At 34.8% G+C, this 14,080-nt stretch overlaps 1 long non-coding RNA gene across 1 annotated transcript in view; it reads left to right on the top strand.

The window, feature by feature from the left end:
- Positions 1-13,224, top strand: part of LOC133523343 (uncharacterized) — a 46,744-nt gene extending 33,520 nt beyond the window's left edge. The window contains exon 3 of the long non-coding RNA XR_009800215.1: positions 7,413-13,224. This is a non-coding gene — a long non-coding RNA (uncharacterized LOC133523343). The remainder of the gene's footprint in view (positions 1-7,412) is intronic.
- Positions 13,225-14,080: the final 856 nt, after the last annotated feature.

Raw genomic sequence — 14,080 nt, forward strand, 5'->3', positions numbered from 1 at the left:
GGTCAATATATCAACTTGTGTTGTATTTAAGAGGGAAGAATAGCTTCGCGATCCTAACGACATAACAGTACTTTTTCTGATGTTTGCTAAGTCTACAAATTTCGATATTAGTCATATTTTTTACTATACTCTGCGCTCGTTCCTTCAGAAAGACAGACGGGTCGAATTTTTCAATTTAACGAATAAAATATAACGAAGCATAGATCGTATCGACCTCAATCATACTTCAAAACATAGATCAATTAAAACTATACTTTTTAATTAACAATCCACTCAATAATCAATTTAATTGGTGATCGATTGAACGTTTAAAAGTTCGTTAATACCAAACTGGAACAGCGCTTCGAGCGTTTCGAATTCGAAATTCAAATTATTCATTTTTTTGATCCAATTTTATCACCTGTCATCGGTACAGACGTAAGCACTTCATTTGCCCGGTCAAGGGACTAAAATAAATAATTGATTAGTTAGTTTTGCAAGATCGCATCTGAAATTCACGCGCTTCTAAACCAGACCTTTTGCTTTCCTAATAAAGTTCAGAGTCAAATGTAAAACTTAATCATGTAGGAGTTTATGAGAATTGGTGTTGGTTATATGGCGTCACGCCACAACCAGCCAGTGTTTTTATTCCAAACGCATACTAAGTGCGCGCGAGTCGAACGTTACGTCATACTAGTTTAGCACCTCTCTTTAAAAATACATAGTTGCCACAGATCTTACGTTAAACTGGTTGACAGAGCAGTCGACTTGTTAAGCCAAGGGGAACATGACCAGCAACCCTTCGATCCATCATAGCGCGGGCGTGGCGAGCGACGTGGACTAATCGCTCCCCTGCTGATAGATACGACGCCATTTTGGATTTCCTTTTTCAAATTTTTATTCGTTTTGCGCAATTGCAACTGGCCAGTACTCATTAAGATGTCTTGTTAGGCGTCAATAGTAACGAAGAGAAATGGTATGTTTGAAGGGCAAATTGGAATCGTTTTATAAAAAATACATGTAGTAACTAAGCTAGTTAACGAATGCCATCTAAAAAAATACATTGTAAATGAACAAGCAAAAAGCTGGTGAGATCTGTAACCCTAGTGTAAATTTATTCGATAGCGAAACGTGACGTACGCGTTTGCGTTAAGTCTCATTTTGTATGGGATTTTGAGTTTCCAAAACGTTCTGCTTGGCGCGCTGTTTCTAAATCCCATACAAAATGAGACTTAACGCAAACGCGTATACGTCACGTATTGCTATCGAATAAATGTACACTAGGGGCTCTGATGTTACAATAGTTATTTGTTTTACAAGGAGGCACGAGGGTTAAACAAAATTTTCCACCGACAGACCCACGAAAAAAAAATCCCACACTAACGTGAGAAAAATCCTAACTTTCAAATGTCAAACGAAATCAAACCTAATCAAATCTAAATGAAAGTTATTAAAAAAAATCATTTAAAATCATCATATAAAAAACGATTCTACCAGCCACCATAAGTTACATAAGGAAACAACTCAAAATTTGCATCAGATTACTTTGCCCCACATGTGGATAAAATGCAACTTTCTCATCAGTTTTAAAACAATCAAGAGAGCCTGATCGACTGGTGTGGTAAAAAGTAATAAGTAGGCCTAAACATAGAAATTAAAAGTTATTCGTCAACCTGCTGAGGTTGACGTATAACTTTTAATTTCTATGTTATTTTGCATCTCATCATCGCAAAATTTGAGATTTCATCAGTGACAAATGACATTTTTGTCGCAATCTCTAATATGAATCCCAAAATACCACTATCCAGTTATCCAGTACCGTTAAAAAAAACATAAGACCGCAATAGAGCGATGCCGCGGTGCGATATGCCACGCATTTACCTACTCAAGTACAAGAGTCTTATTCCAATTACATCGCAACCATAGACGAGTTGAGCACTCAGGAAAACCAATATAAACGTGAACATACTTACGCATACTTATAACGCCTCTGCCTTTACACTGGTCGTCTGAATATCCGATTCGCCCGGACTCGCGTAGCGATGCCAACAAACGTACAGGTTTGTGTTTTTATAAGAAAAAACACCTTTGGCCAAGCCGACGAAATTTGAACGGTTGCTTAAGGAATTCTTTTTAACCAGTTCTTTCCGACATGGTTCACGAGTGTTATTCCGGTCGTGTTTTCTACTGAATCCGCGGTGAATTCTTCTTTGTCGTATCCTCATGACTGAGGGACGTGACGACTATTGAAACTTCATCCACTGATGAAGTGTCAATAGTCAAGTGTCACTGATGAAGATCAGTGTCCTCCAAGCCGTTCTTAGGCCTGTTGTATGCTTGCCTGTAATGTGGCTAAGTCTTTGACGTTATTCTGTTCACCCAACGGCGTGGCCTTACGTCTATCCTTACGCTTCCTTGCCATGCTGATGCTAGTGATCATGAGCTTCTCCAGACTATTGGGTCCTGTTCTGATGACCGATGAATCTAAGTACGCTTTGGTACAAAAAGTGAGCCTCGTTTCGATGTTGAGATCGTCAAGAATAGATGCATTTCTAAGGAGTTTCTTTGTATGAACATGCCTAAAATTTCTATTTTCACCTTTTCTACTGTTCTATGAAAATGTATTTAGGACGAAAGAAATTAACATTATTGAAAATATGTTGACAGAATTTGTTGTATATCAACCACGGCCATGCCCCTACTTTTTTTACTTAATTATTATAAGAGTTTAGGGGCATTTAATTAGTATGAAATCTGTACCCCTAGTGTAAATTTATTCGATAGCGAAACGTGACGTGCGCGTTTGCGTTAAGTCTCATTTTGTATGGGATTTAGAAACAGCGCGCCAAGCGGGACGTTTTGAAAACTAAAAGTTTTTACTAAAACTAAAAAAATTTACACTACGGGCCTAGAAACAGATTTTTTTATCCTAATTTTTATAATAATCAAAAAATCGGAAAAAGTCAAACGTAGGCACATAGCTGTGGTTAATATACTTGAAATATGTCAAAATATTTTCCATAATATCAATATCCAGAGCGAAAAATGGGGACTGAGTTTGTATGGAGAAACGGCCGTCTTTTCCTCTTATAAGATATTCAAAGCCAGTCAGCAAATATAATTTTATAAAACGATAATTGACACAGAGCAACAACGCAATAAAATGTATTATTGATACATATTGCCACGAACAATCTCATGAATGGAATAATAATAAAACACGTGTGCTTTAGTAAATTGTCCATAAATTACTAGTTTTAATTACAATAATACATACATATGTATGTATTTGCCACATCTGTAAACAATAAAAGAGTTCCACGAAACAGTTTTATAACTATGTCTGTTTTATGTTTTACCGTTCATTAAAAAAGGTTCTCAAATTATTATATTAATTCGAACATCGAATACAATAAATATTAGTGTGGTCCTTATTTCATCCAAGTTATATTTTTCTACGGTGCACCCGGTTAATGTAAAATTCACCACTAAATAACCAATGTATTTTTTTATATTTAAATAAGTACATTTTAGGGGTAGCTACCGCACTTTGAAAATTTGGACCTTCTGTAAGTTCCATACGTATTGAGTTAAGCGGGTGCCCGTAGAACAATATAACTTCCACGAAATAAGGACCACTCTTATAAATATATTTTTTTTTCCCAGCAGCTAAGAAGCAATTCCTTGATATTCAAAAAATCGTATTTAGTGTTACACGTATGAAATTCAATGAGCAGTTTAGTAATAAGTTTACAGAAATCAGAATATAAAAAAATATATAAAAAAAGAATTATGTGCAAGATTAAATAAAATGTTATAACACTTATAACTTAACTAACGCAACAAGCAGAAATCAACAATTTCCTTAACATTCACTTCTTAATGTCACTAGAAAATGAAACGATGAATTTCCACTATCACTAAGAGGGTTTTCTCTGCAATCCACAAAAATACTTCCGTCACATAATTCCCCTTTATATAACATAAAATCACAATCCAACTTCATGGATCTGAGACTCGGTTTTTTCTTCATATCTTTCAAAAAGTTATCGCGCATATTTATTTTCGGTTTTGGATATTCACAACTTGAAGATCCGTAATTTAAGAAGGCCATCACTAATAATACAAACAGCATTATGAATATTACTGTTGAAAATATCAACAGAGGAATTTTGATGGTTGATACAGGTTTTCTTCGGTTTTCCGTGAACTCCAAGCTCTCCATTCTTATAATTGAACGTTATTACGCCCGGAGATCAAGTATCTCGGAATCAAAAGGATCTTGTACGAAGCTGCAGGGCTTGGCCGAGAACTGTTGGCGATTGCAATAGATCAGGAATAGTCGCCGATTACAACAGGTCAGGAAAAGTCCCCAATTACAACAGATCAGGAATAGTCGCCTGTAATCGGCGACAGATCAGGAATAGTCGCCGATTACAACAGGTCAGGAATAGTCGCCGATAACAATAGATCAGGAATAGTCCCCGATTACAACAGATCAGGAATAGTCGCAGTTACGTGGCGTGGAGTAAAACAGGGTTTGATGTTCCAAATCAGACTGATTTATTCTAGGACGTAATCCTACTTATAAAGGAGAGTTGAAAGTTTCATTAGGATATAGGCATAACAAACACATTAGGGTCTTAGGACCATTTGAGATAAGTTAACACTAATTGTGACGTTATCTATGAAAAGGGACCTTATTGTCGATGGCGCTTCCGCCATTATAAACGATGCTCCGATAGAAATACAACGCTGCGCGCGTAAGCGCCATCGACAATAAGGTCCCTTTTCATAGATAATGCCACAATTAATGACAAAAAACGCATTAAGACATGAGGATGTATCGATGAGAAGTGTAAATAAAGTATTTAACAATCTGATTATAGGTCCAATATTCCAAAACTATCGGGAAAAGTAAACATGTGAGTAATAACTTAATAACTAAAGGGGCCCACTGATTACCAGTTCGCCGGACGATATTCGCCTGTCAGTTATTCGCAAAAGCTGACAATCGCGAATAACTGACAGGCCGATATCGTTCGGCGAACTGTGGGTCTCTTAACAATAGGTAGTGTTATATTCGGGAAAGGCACGAGGCGGGGTAGTGCGCTCACGCACACATACATAACAAGTAGGTGTATGAATAACACAGTGATGCAGTGTCTTAGGAGTCTGAGATCCTCCTCCTCATTACTCTTGAGTGATCGTGGTTGTACGGTAAGACGTATCTATTATGGATAATGCAGCGCTCGCGCCTCCACTTGCCACGGTCTTCAGCGTTACGGGACATTGAATTAAGAAAACAGCAGCTAAATAACACTAGACCCTACTCATAGTGTTGTGTTCCTGCCGGTGAGTAAGGTTGCCAGAGCTCGACGAGGGGGGGGGGGAGGGGGGTTTAGTGTCGGCAACGCGCAAGTAACTTCTCTGGAGTTGCTTGCGCGGAGGCTACGGAGACTGCTTACCATCAGGCGGGCCGTATGCTTGTTTGCCACCGACGTAGTATAAAAAAAAAGTAGTGGTTTGTGTATTCTGACATACCCAAGGTATTCAAGAATTGAACGAACTTAGGCACCACACGTTACAAGTGTAGCATTATCGCCTTTTGTACACGTTCTAAAAAAAATGAAAAATGAAAATGATTTATTTCATAAATCGTTCGTAATAATATCGTTCTAAATCCCCATTCAATCAATATCATCAGTGAAACATGTCCGAGCCTAGCGTATTAATTACTGTTGTCATTATGAGCAGGCACAATATAAGCAGAATAAGTACAGTTACATTCTATGTATATTTGCTACATTTTTATTAATTTTACTAATATTTTCAGGAATTTCAGGTGATTACCAAATGTCATCAATGGCAAAAAATATTAAACAAATCAATCTTGTTTTGTTTGAAGTGTATTGTTGTTTAAAAATATTGATAGCTTATTATGTAGTGAACAAACATGGAAGTGTGCAGCCAATAAAGAACACCCTGTGAGTGTGGCTATTAGTAGATAAAGATAATTTATTATTCAATTAGGCATATAATAATGCGCTTATCAACGTCAAATACAGCAACACCGGCTCTAAGCCTACACCTATGACTGACGCGAGAAGATTTAAATCCCCCCTCAATTGGAGTTCAAGCTCCAGCCAGCTAGCAAAATCCAGCTATCAGTTTATTAAAAGCAACTACCAAGCAACGTCATACTCTACGAGAATACTTTTGACATTGGTGAAATCATCGTAGATTTGATGGAAGCCATTTTAAAAGAATACGATTTTTAAGTGAAAAGTTTTAACCAACCATTAGAACGGAGTCATCGTACGTAAAATTAAGCTACTGTGACTGATGCACCTTAATTACTGAATATTGTTTTAAATTCATCCATAACCGGCTGTTAATTGTGATACGTGATCGTGCTCAATATAGTTTGATGGCACGCCATCTTGGTTCGAAATATTGCCAATGAAATTTCAACTTTAATGTCAAGTCTTAAGGTGGAATGTTTTTGGGTTGTGTTTTTACATTTAGGCAAATTGCAGCGGTAATGCTAAGTCGTTTTAAAACTGCGAAGTACTGCCAAATATAGAAAGGTTGATTGGGATAACTTCGAAGGCTTGGTAAATTAGAAAATGGCAAATATCTATAAAACTTCATACTTTAGCAATACTTATACGTACACTTCTGAAACGCTTTCCAAGGTCCTTGCTTACAGTTGGTATACCCCATTTCATATACCATGGCGGCATTACTTATACTTTAAGTGGATATTTGCCATTGTATAAATTAACCCACTTGCGGAGTCAACCCAATGCACCTTAATACTAAATAAATACTGTAAAAAAGCTCGTGGTAGCATCTTAATAACGAACGGTGACGACAATCTAAGAAAACCTAAGCAACAAAATTGGTAAATCCCTTACGAATCTTTAAATTTTATTTTATAGATGTAGACTTTGCATCTCTTTCTTCGCTCTATGACACAATAAAATTGTATGACTCGTCAAACAAAACAAGACAAAATCAAAAAGTAATAAATCACTCCGAATGGCCATCTTGCAATTAAAACTGACGTGCGTGTCTAAAATTACGGCATCTTACATCTTATAAACGGTCTACGATTTTGGTGGTCCTATCGATTCTTTGGTTAAAATTAACCTTAAGCCACTTAACTTTTATATGGATGCTGTATTTAAAATTCGATTCGATTAATGACCGTTACAATCTGAAAAAGGAGACAATATTAAGTTTAAATTATCCCTTATAAAGTTTGAGCTTTCATTTTGCACCTCCGAACCGTTAAAAAAATTAAATTCAAAAAAGGAACGCAACGGTTCTAATTAAACTGAACGCATCGGCAGAATGATAACAATTTTAGTTTTTAATTAAACGTTCCAAATTCAACTTCGTATTAACGTTTTTTTTTTTCTTTACAGATCGTATTTGGAAGGCAACCTGTCGGTGGGACATTTGGTGAGCGCTCGTTCATTCTTTACCCTTTTTTGTACCACTTTTTAAGGTAAAAAATGTAAATAATACGTTCTTTTGAAACCGTCGAGATACGAGTGGGGTAAAGTTTGAGGGACACTTAGGCGAGGTATTTGATCGTTTTGTGAGAGTTAAGAACTTAGTATTTGTGGAATGTTGACTTTATTTATGAACTGAAGTAAAGGAATCAAGTTAAATGTTTATATTTTAGTAGGAATTTTTTTTATATAAAATATTGCCAATATAGAAACTTTCATTACCGTTCATATCCGTTTCTAACAATAAAAAACACTCGTCATGACTTCCTATAATTATACCTCTCGCGTCGAATGACGATCCCTATGACAGTGTCATTCTTTTGGTTAGGTTTAATTTTAAACATGTTTTTACGATATTTATTTTACTTCAATCTTGTAACATTTTAAATAAATTGTCTAAATAAATTATTATACTAAACTTCCAGAAACTGTCTACAAACATTTTAGGTGACATCTATTCTGTATAAAAATGAATTGTAATTCGACTGAATAAAAAGATTGAAAAAGGACATGTATGTGATTGGCACTTACGTCACTTATTCAATACATTTACAAATAATCGCATGCGAATAATCATTTCAGCGTATTTAATCGTTAATTAATTTTGAACCGGTAGCATTAACTTTTGATAACATCTGTCGTTTCCAATTTATCGATAAGACTTATCTTGTATTGATTAAGGATATAATGCTGACAATTAACCAAATGCATTTCAATGTTAATTACTCGTATTTCTTGTTATAACGAATGAAAGACTGAATTTTATTACAACTTACTTTTTTTTTACTCACGGCTTAAGTCAATTACCAATCTAGGTGTAATTAGAACTTAGTTTGTTAATAATTTATTCGTTAATATTATTTGCAGTTATTATGGTAGTATGTTAATAGTTTTTATTAAATATATTATTTTTCGTTATATAGGTTAAAATGATCAAAAAAGCACTAGTTATGCAGGACAAAGAAATAGCTTACGTTGAGCTGTGCTTCAACACGGGGAATCATTAAATGGTTTGAAAGCTGAAAAATAGTAGCCTATATCAATCTGTTTGAAAAAATGAGTACGATTTGTTTATTTAACTTTATTACACAAAATATGTACAACAATGTTCATATGGTAGACTTAATGCCACATGGAATTCTCTACGAGTCAACCAGATACACATAAACGTAGTATAGGTACATTTGATGCAGAGAGAAAAGTATATTGAATGAATAAAAAAAAATAAACTACATACATTACATTAATAAATAAAATACGAGTAATTTAATCTTAAATTGGTTCCGAAATCCAAAACTACTTACTCAATTCAACATTAATCGTTTTATCCAAAAATCACCCTACACCCCGTGTACCCCCATCCGAACCCAACCGCTTGAACTTAAGTGCAGGTATCTTCACGTTTTTTTTTTCTTTTTTGCCCCGAAATAGGCTATAACCTATTTATTTTACTTTTTAAATTGGGGACAGGATAAACGTTCATTAAGGGTCGAGAAGGGTTGGTAAGATGTTTAAACGTAGCCATATGCAGGGTTGGGTATCGAGGTCAACTCGATTTATTACACGGCGAAAAAAGATGGCGGAGACCGTAGCTAATGGACGCTTGAAATTCCAGACTCACATTTGCGTTTCTGAAATTTTATACAATGATTCACCTTCTTATACAGCATAAGGGACAAGCATCCCCATAACAGGGCCTTACCAACAACAATTACAGGTGTTTAGCGGCAGATTTCCGATTTCAAATTCAAATAATTTTCGAACGCGAAGTGCGGGGGGTCGCGGGGGAGTGTTTTAGTTTATTAGATGAGCGGATTGATAGATTACAATGGATGGATCGCTGGCCAGCAGAGTATCGTGCATATATGGTATTGAGTCGTATCGTATTCGTACCAAAGGCTTTCCGCTTAGTAGGTTAGGTACCGTAAGGCGTAAGTTTTGCAGAATAGGCGATTAAAGTTGGAGGATACGTAAATAGTGAAGGTCGACTTCTAGAAAATGTGATTTTCAAAAAAAAAATCGCATTCTTCTTTTCATTGTTTAAGTTTATATTTTTATGTTTTTATCAAATTGAAATTGGAAATATGACCGCTGGACACCTTGTTTAAAGAATTAACACTAATTTTACATTTGGTATCGAATGTGTCAATGTGTCATTCCGTTAAAAAAAGCATCTTAGGATGGTTGGCGTTTACGACAAACTATAACTTAAGCGGCAATTTAGTCCAGATTATACGAAACATTTTCCCGCAATTATTATACTTCATTAAAATAGTATCTTCAATTAGTATTAACAACTAAGTTTCTCGTGTGTAACGCTACTTTTAACGCACACTTTATTGCGTGAAATCACGAAAGCAATCGGTCGGTACTTTCCAAAACGACGTAAAAGCAATATTTAAAAGAAATCTACGCAAAATTGTACAGCGAAGTCAGAAATGGTCCATTCACGATTACCGCGCTTGCCGTCACATTTAGGAATACTTTAATACGGATTAAATTGTGTATATTTCACGACGGCCAGCTAGTTGTTGTTGTTCAATCCAAATTAGACTTAAATAGAACGAATTAAGGTTTATTTTTTGATGATCTTTGCTCGTGCGCTCTAAAGAAGTGCATGTGAATTCGAGATGTGGACCGCTTTATGCAATAATTTAAATTACTTTTAGTACTTGTAACTCTCGTTATTAATAATATAATTGTTTGAAATAAATTTATCATGAATGTTACTAGATTTTATAGCTGAGTTAAAGATTTATGCATTTTGCAATAGTAAACAGTAAGTGAAATAGATTTAATAGTCGTTAAGGCGTCAAGCTAATTTATTTCCTTTCACTGTAAAGTGTAAGCAAGTCGTAAATGCTGTTTCGTAAAAAGGAATTCATAGTATAGATGGCGCTTAGGCCGCTATAAACGCGATTTAAATGAGATATTTTATTATCTAACGGCCAGTCAACTTAAACACTCTCTTTACATGATACAGAACATAATAGTACAATTTAATGAGAAAGAATATAACTGAAACGCTTTATAGAGTAAATAAGGACTGGCTTTATATCTAATTAGAAATTATTTCTTATACGTTATACTTACTGACAGTAAGGTCAAGGCAGTTTCGGAGATAGCCCACCTGGTTTTTTTGTTAGCTTAGAATGTTCAATGATATCTAAAATATTTGTTAAGAAAGAGTACAGGGTTAGGACGGAACACGCTTACGACTTACGGTCACTTTCGTGCACAATGAAATAAAACATGATACAATATTTTAAATACTTAACATGTGTTGTATAAACTCGACCCACGACACCTGCTACAAGACCGGTGCGGAGAAAAAGGGCCAAGTTTTTATAAACAACTATTATACGAAAAAACGAATCGTGGGAGTATACACTTTGTTTATGGTTCCGGTGGCGTAAACATGCTTTTCTGTTTACAACTAGGATAACAAAGTATGTGTGCCTCAGTAATGGGCGTTTTACTTATATTAATAACTAGCTTCGTATATAATATAGGGCACCCCCTTTTCTTACCTGATAGTGTTCTCGTATCGTTTACTTAATCTCCATTTCTGGGATAAAATATACCTAGATTTAAAATTTAACCCAAATTTGTATTTTTGCGTGACTGATTATAGGTAGGTATCACATAAAAAACATCTAAATATTCATACAAACTTTCACATCCACAGTTATATTAAGGTACAATTCGATTTGCCTTCTAATGAAGAACAATTGTATGTACCATACCAGTTTTGAGTAAAGTAAGCATTTATTTCTTAAATAAACTAATTAATTAGTGTAACACGTAATGAGCATATTTTGCATGAGGTCTTTCGACTCCATCCCGCAGTAAACGCTTTAAACTGCTTTCGCTCAAATGCTCCTGCAGCAGAATATTTCCGAGCCCAAATTACAAGTTTAAATTCGAGTGCCAATTTGTAACTTTTAACATCTCGCATCGAATAGCAATTTCGGAACCGGTTCCATTCCATATTTGGTTTCGTTCTGACGAAATTCGCTACGATGTTGAGTAAGTTGGCGTAAAAAACTTAATTTTGTTATTTAATCGGTATCAATTACATTAAGTGTTAGGTTAGGGCACTCAAGGTCAGAATTTATTGTTATTCAGACGCTTATAATGCCCTTTAGAACAATTGCCACGCATTTTTTGGCAACATCTATCCCGTACAATCACAATTCATAAGACTAACTTCCTTATTCACAAAACTTAGCAACCTCTTCATTTTGACGTCTCTGTTTGTCAGAAAGAGAAAAACTTAGCAAAGGTTTGTAATTTTGTCTCTTTCTGACAAACAGTAACGTCAAAATGACGGAGATCGATTATCAACAGTTTATTAAATTGGACAGACGTTCATGAATATACTATAGTTTTAGAACGCACAAGACGAAGTTTTGAGAAAAAAGGTAGTAAGTACATTGGTTTTAGCCTTATGAGCTTTTTTACTAACATTCACGTCACCTTAATTTTCATTTTAAGTGCTTTTTCTGCTAGCATCATACAGGAGTTTAACGTTTTTTTCATTCTAATAGCTGACGTAGTTTTGAATAAAACTTCCATAATAATCCTGTTGATGCAATTCCGGTTTTCAAAATGTTTTCTTATATGTAAAAACACCATCAATAAACGCTATTTCGTTCTCATCAGTTTACCTAGTATTTCGTAATATACTAGATTAACGTTGACTTCAATTATATTGTTTACTTACTTGATATACACGTTTAATACACACGTATATAATTACATATTAAACTTATGTACTATATTATACATACGCACTCAATGAATCATAGATCCATACAGCGATGCGGAAAACAAGTTAATGTCTCAGAACACGTATTTCTACATTTTGTACCTATGGAATGTCGCAATCATGTACTACTAATGCCCTTAGTAGTTATTTCTTATAATTACTTTTCAACGGCTTTAGCTATTAGTGTATCTACGCTATTAAACTAACATTACACTTGGAAATTTCCGTAGAAACTTTTAAAAGGTTTTAATTAAATTGTAAATTAAGTTGCGTATCGGAGAGGCGTTCTGAACCGGTTTTCAATCTTAGAATAGTCGCCAGTTGTTTGGTTCGAAAATTAAAGTTTGCCCTTTCAAAAAAATTAAAACGTTGCCTATTTTTTAAGAGCTGCAAATGACGTAAGCGCCAATCTACATAAAGTCCTTTTTATAAGAAACATTGTATTTAGTTATAATTATAACCGATGTTTTTTGACGACAGTCAGATGTTTTTTCTCAAGTTCCTCTTTTAAAATATTTATATGATCGAATTCGGTTATGATTTTTCCTCCTATTCTAAATTTAAACTTTCCTTTATTCAAGCGTTTGGTCAAAACGATTTTCCAGTCATTGCTCGTTAGTAAATTCGCGTCATGTTTTCGTTCAATGTAATGTTCACTGCAAAAAATAAATTAAATTTGCAACATGCGTTTATTTTAAATTTAAACGTGCATTACGATACCACATGTGGCCGACCACATTAATTTGCGCGCTTTTTGTCGTATCGGACTATTGGAGGTTTAATGTCGTATGTGCAAGTTGTTTTCATAGTTTTATACTCCATCATAATATTAAGTATTGTGCAATAAACATCTAGTATCATCATATAGCGCTATTATTGCGAATGAAACTTTATAGACTTTATATAGTTTTATATTCCGTCATGTGGTTTTGCGTAAATTAGTTTATTAAGAGGCTATCAATACTTAAAGCGCGCACACTGTCTATTTGTATCGGAGTAAATGAGATAGCACTATACTGTTAGTAGGCCTGGGCAAGGGAATTGATACAAAAACTATAGAATTAAAAAAAAATGGATTATTTGTATAATATTACTCGCGAGTGGTTTAGGTACAAATGTTTCGAAAATGTGATTTTAATTGCAGACCCATAACTCAAAAAATAAAGAACCCTTTAATGGTGAGTTTAAGACCAATCTTTCCAATTATAATAGCTATCGAGCCGATTTCGTCCAATCATGTATCGAGTACGACCACGGTCTTTGAAATATAAACATATAGTCCGTCAAGCCATTTCCGTCAGTAGAAAAAAGCGGCAAATTTTAAAAATCGGTTATCGTTCCATAGAAAATTCGAATTTCGAGCCTTTTTCTACTGACAAAGTGGTTTGACCGGCTATATGTATATTTTTTGCTTTACTAAAACAAATAGTTTTTCTTAAAGAACTGCTTAAGTAACATCAATTTCAACGAATTAAGTGTCGACAGCCGCTTGACTTTTTATAGTTTAAAAATATTGTGTGTACAGTAATATTTAATTATATAACTACATATGTGATGACCTGATGACTATGTGCTTTATTAAGGCTTAGTGCACGTAAATAAAGGCTATAATGTGTTCATCGCTTTTAATTTTGCAATCCCGATTAATATTCTAAACGCGAAAGTGACAATGTCTGTTTGTTACTACTTCACGCTTAAACTGCTGAACCGATTTTTATGTAATTTGGTATGGCGATAGTTTGAATGCCGGGAAGGGTCCAAGGATATTTTTTATAATGGTAATCATCCCTTCAGGGGGTGAATAGGG

The sequence above is a fragment of the Cydia pomonella genome, chromosome 12 (assembly GCF_033807575.1).
Source record: "Cydia pomonella isolate Wapato2018A chromosome 12, ilCydPomo1, whole genome shotgun sequence".
Lineage (NCBI taxonomy): Eukaryota > Metazoa > Arthropoda > Insecta > Lepidoptera > Tortricidae > Cydia > Cydia pomonella.